The following is a 6000-nucleotide window of genomic DNA, read 5'->3' on the forward strand; positions in this document are numbered from 1 at the left end:
ACTATGCAATTTCCATGCAATCGAATTGCAGTCATGGATTGCAACATTACCCCATCATCATTGCAGCTTGCAATCAATCTGTATTGGATTGCATGGTGTCACAAGGTATCAGGCAGGGCTGTATTTTCTTGCAATCAGAAGCAGTTGCCGTGGACAAGTATCCATCAGTGAGCAAGGAGGAATTCTATGACAATCTCGCTCCTGTCACCAACAGCAGAGAATTTTAAATTGATGGGAAAGAGCCAAAAAGCCAATTTCCTGCTGTCCGCTGTACCTAGTTATTATTTTTTTTAAACATAACATGAAAGTGAAAATAATAAGTGATCAGTCCATTTAAATAACTCTAAAGGGCAATGCTACTGGAGACTGCAATATTTCATAGTGAGGTGGGCCTTCAGTTTGAAACATTTAACAAGGAGAAACTTTATTTAACAAATGTTTCATCTACAAATGTTTCACCTTTCGTATCGTTCAGTTCAATGAAAGGTGAATTCTTCCCACATTATCAAACTAGTAAAAGTACAAACCTAGTTTTAATCCAAGCTAAACACACCCCTAGACCAATAAACCAGTTATCCTTATCTTGAATTTAAGACATAAACCAGGCTTCTACTGTATAAGCTTCCAGAGATATTACAAAATGTTTGAGGGGACATAATTCCAGGTGAAAACTGACTCTCTTTCCAGAGGCAATGAAGTGTTAAGTACAATGTCATTGCTTACAACATCTTACATTCGGACTTGTAGTGAATGGTCTGCCATTATATGGTAAAATTGTAAAATGGATTTAAACGGGTAAAACTACATACCGTATTCACACTCTACTTGTTTAATTTCTTTTTGTTGTTTTATGTTTGCCGATCTAATTTCTCTTTCCGAGCACACTCTGGTCTACCACGTTTGTGCAAGTCCATCGCATACTAAAACATGGTATTTCACCATGCAACCAGATGCAATTGCAATTCATTTCAATTTAATTGCAACTGAATTGCATGGAAATTGAATAGCATATTACGACCTTTACACTATCAGAGCTATTACAGAATGAGATGCGCGCTGAAGCCCTGATTTGTAAAGGTTGGAAATAAGTTTGGAATGATTAATACCAGTTTTTGGGCAAAAAGCTTTTGCAGTTTTTCCAAATGAAGATAATCTATATTAATTAAACCTTTCCCTCAGGAAAATCTGCATTAAAGTATACCATTCTTTTTTATACCTGCGTTCAAGGGGCATTTCTGTTTCAAATTATTTGCTTTTGGAAAGCAGCAGGTCAATGTTTATTTACACACTAGATATTAGGCACCTATGAAACTGATTTTCTTTCAGTAGAAGCTAATATTAATTTAAATGGTGATACCAATGCATGCCAACAGTTTAAAATTGACCAAGACAAACAGGAACACGTTATTTAATTTGATCCCTTGGGCATCTATGTTCATAAACACCACGTGACTGGCATATATTAACAATTAAAAGATTACAGATCTACAGTATTTTCTTCAGTTTATAAATAGAACAGCACAAGGGTTCTCCAGTCTGGGGTACATAGGCTCCAGTTAAAAAGTGCTTTTAATGAAATTAATGATCTGTTAAACCAGGTTAAGTTGCATTCCATTAACATTAGTCAATAGAAAGACATTTAAATTGTGATGATATCTGTGAGAGAACAAGAGTGTTAAGGCTTTTTAATTAGCATACTCCCACTAGAACAAAACGAAAAAGACCATTCATCACCACCATCAGTATTAAAAAGAATAAACTGTAGACTCTAAGCCTGTTAGCACAGAGGGATTATGGCTCTTGCACTGTCGCTGGAATTAAATTGTTGCTAAGAGAGTATTCTCCAAACAGGGCATAACACAGAAACACACATTTCAAATTCAGATCATCTCTCTGATTTTATTTATTGCCTGTCATTTATTTTCTTGTTTCTTTTCTCTCTTTCTTCCACCGTTGGGCTTTTTTTTTCAGAGCTGTTGTCGGATCATTAACATTTATCAGTTCATATGGAAACCTTTTCCCTGACACTGGGTGATCAGCCTGGTCTTCTGAGTTCCACTCGACATCCCATTCGTTATCATTAAGGAACATACAGTAAGTTAATCCAAGAGAGGTCATCGTGGTTTAGTGTTAGAGCAAACATTAAAATAAATGATGCTGTAGCTTTTTACACCTGTGAGCTTTTGACGGAGATGACAGAATCAGATTTGACAAATGTATATGTGCTATAAATAAAACACTTTCACTCACTGTAGTTTTTTTTTCACTTGGTTTAAATAACAGAAAATCTAGAAACCTGGGATTTCATAAATCATTGTTTTCTGAAATAGCTCAGACATTTTTTTGCTCAAATGGAGAAAAATCATTTGCATCACAAAATGGATTATACCAGGGTAGAAAGAGCTGACAATGTATCAGGTGTCTTTGGATCACAGCAGCACATCAGTTAAGACACTGAGGAAGAAGGCCAGATTGTTAAACAGGAGTGCAGAATGGGAAGATGATGTGCAAATGGGAAAAATAAGCACCTCAAAGAAAGCTTCCGACCTGTAGTGAGTGGCATGAAGACAGCTCTTTTGAGAAACTAGATGAGGTTTACATTAAAGCCGTATGTCATTCCTGTTCAAATAAATAGGTTTATTAAGCTATGTCATGCAGTTTAAATCTAGTTAAAGAACTCCGGTTTTCCCTCTGGGTCTAACCCAGCAGGTACAGGTAATCCATTAAAGCCGTATGGAATCTGGCCCAGATTAAATAACTTTAAATTACAGGCATAACCAGTGCATGGCATAGCCACGCTAAGAGCCTAAAGTTTTCATTCGATGCAGACAGGGAATTGTTTCTCTTGTATTAGCTCAGTAATTAAAATGCCATCAGTTTTCAGAAGGAGGATTTGTCCTGCTTTGTTGGAGTTTTTCTTTCATTTTACAAAGGCTTAGAAGTGGATTAATGTACAGTTGACTATATGCTTGGGATAATTTCAACTATTCAAGACAAAAATTTAGATATAGTTTACCTCACTCTAGTGTATACAGTATATATATAGTATATGTGTGTCTCCCACTTACATATAGAAATTTCCATTTAGAGTACCATTATAAAAGTACTAATATTCTTGTTACTGTATGTCAGCAATACTTTTGTGGATAGCCTAAATGCTTAGGAAGTCCATTTTCAAGGACAATGCATCAAAGGCAGTTCACATGTTAATTCTAAAGGGTTTTAAGTTCTAATTCTAATGTAATACAGAATGAAAACTACATACGATAAATGTTTTTGTTTCCTTTAGTCAAAGAACCAGAAAAAGGGCTGTGTGGATGAGGTGGTTGTGATGGACAGGATTACAGTGTAATTGTTTGTTAAGAACAGACACAGGCTGCACAATGACAGTTAGCTCTTGAGTTATGGGTTTTATCCCAGAGAGGATGTTCTTTGTGTGGAGTTCTTCCCCTTGTTCACCTATTTTCTCCAGTTGCTGTGGTGCCTTCCATTCTTCCAAAGACATCCAGATAATGATAGAAAGAAAAAACTGGCATGTTTAACCATGTTAAGTTTCAAAAGAGGTTACAGTAGCAGGTGTGCAGCACTATAGCTATGAACTGAACAGGCATACGCAGCTTGTTTCATTGTGATCATGGAAGTGTGTAAATTTACAGAAATGACAAATGCTTAGTTTCAAAGATTTTGGTAATTTCATATTAAAATGTGATTGCAACTTTGAAACCAGACACTGCTTAGCTTTTTTTTATTTTGCTACACACTTTTATTACCTAATATGTCTTTTCCCAGGTTGAAATATTCCCGCTGAAGTACATAAGGGTTTATCTAGCTGGAAAAATGATTAATTAAAAAAAAAATCCATACAAATGCAATAACACTAACCCTATACTCTGTTACATAATAATTGCTATGATGTTTTGTACAATGGCTACTGTTGGACTCACAGATTAGCAGGTTTTATACAAAGCAAAATGGATTTAAAGAAAAGCCTAAACTGAATAAAGAAAGAATCCACAATGAGCTGTAATTGTCACTGGTGAAATTTGCCGTTTTAGGTTTCTAAATCTGTCTATTTCATTAAGCGTTATATAAAAGTAGAAAACCCTGACTGCATAAGCTAATTAATGCTGTACATGATCCAGTATTTTATTTGCATATTAGTGCCTATGGCAACTCATTTTGTTTCCCACATGGAAAAAACAAATCTATTATTTCCTTCAGTGGAGCATCATTAGGAGACTAAAACAGCATTGTCATGATGAAATTGCAGGTTTCAAGAGCCGTTCATGGGTTCCTACTCTCCTTCACTGCTTTCATCAATGAAAAGCACCAATGTTTCCCTTATCTTTCCCCCTAAATTCTAATCATCCACCCAACATGTTTGAATCTTCCTCAATTTTGTTTTTCTTTGGGCTGATATATTTTTCACTGCTTCATCGTTTTTCTTGTTTCCTTGCAGTTTTCAAATAAACTAAATTGTTTGCACTTGCAACTGAATATATAACGAAGAAGTTGCTTCTCAAAACAAAAACAACCAAATTAGCTCTTTTCATCAAGCCCACAATCATCTCATGATTCACAGTCACCCTATAAATGTGTAGTATATTTTAAACACCTACAGTATATAATCATCCAAACATTTCATCTGAATTCTCTTAAGTTCAGAACGAGAAAGTTTATTATGAAAAGAAATGGACAAAAGCTATGACAACTGAGACCTTGAGACTTGGGTGGATTTAAACTGATGCAATTAAAAAGAACTGGATCTTCACCACACATTGCAATCCCCTCCAATCAGTGTCCATCTTATTACCACTATAACCTTCTGAAACGAATGTGACAAAGTAATTAAGGAAAGTGTAAAAGGTAAAAAAAAAATCAGATGAAGATTACGGTGATAAGAACAGAAAGAGGAACAAAAATAGACAGGTCAGCATCCATCAAGATCAGTGTTGCTGTTAAGAAAGAAAAGGAAAAAAAGCAGATTTCACAAGTTTCAAATAGCTTCGACCTCCATTTAGTGTTTAGTCTCATGTGTTTTAAACACAGTGTTCTACACTAATTAAGTTGCAAAAGCAGTCTACAATTTAAATGAAGTCTATGAAAACTAGGAGTATTACAGCTTGAAACTGCTTATCCATCCATCCATATTATAACAGCTTGATCCCATTCGGATCACAGGGGAGCCAGAGCCTATCCTGGCAAGCAACAGGTGCAAGCTGGAATACACACTCACCAGTCTATCACCAGTCTATCACAGGACAGACATGAACAGACACTCACACCAGGGCCATTTTTAACAGTGACCAGTTAACCTACCAGCATGTGTTTGGACTGTGGGAGGAAACCAAAGCACCTGGAGGAAACCCACACAAATAGGCATAAACTCCACGCAGAGAGCACCCCAGGTCCAGAATTGAGCCCAGGAGCCCAGCACTGCGAGGTGGCAATGCCAACTACTGCAGCACCATGCCACTAAGACGTTTTTTTTATCTGCAAAAATATGAATGTGAAGAAGGATTTTAGAATTTCAAATAGTGTTGGACAGTGATCACATCATATCTGAGCAGCGGCAAAGACACCTTTTTCTTTGTATTATTGCCCGGCGACTACAATAGACCTTTCCGATATGTGTTCAGCAGCAAATTATATAAGACATAAAATTGCCTTTTTTTCTGCCATGAGATGATCCATAATTCGGTCTATCTCTGGTGAAGAACACCATCCAACAGTAGATGATGAAATCATAATGAAAGGTGCCGAGCCAGATGTAAAAAAGGAGGTTGATTTAGCATCAAGACTGTTGGCTAGTCAATGGGATTATATTAAATGTTTTGATGTGAAGTTGGAGTAAAACTAAGAAATGGTGTCAGATTCCATACATGTAAGCAATACCTTTAGACTTTGCTTTTATGTTTCTGAGTTCATGCATTCACCAGAGCATGGGAGTCCCGAAGTTATGCGACATTTATGGCTCTTGCAGATTATGTCTGCTTTTGA

Source organism: Lepisosteus oculatus, chromosome 22 (assembly GCF_040954835.1).
Source record: "Lepisosteus oculatus isolate fLepOcu1 chromosome 22, fLepOcu1.hap2, whole genome shotgun sequence".
NCBI classification, from domain to species: Eukaryota; Metazoa; Chordata; class Actinopteri; order Semionotiformes; family Lepisosteidae; genus Lepisosteus; species Lepisosteus oculatus.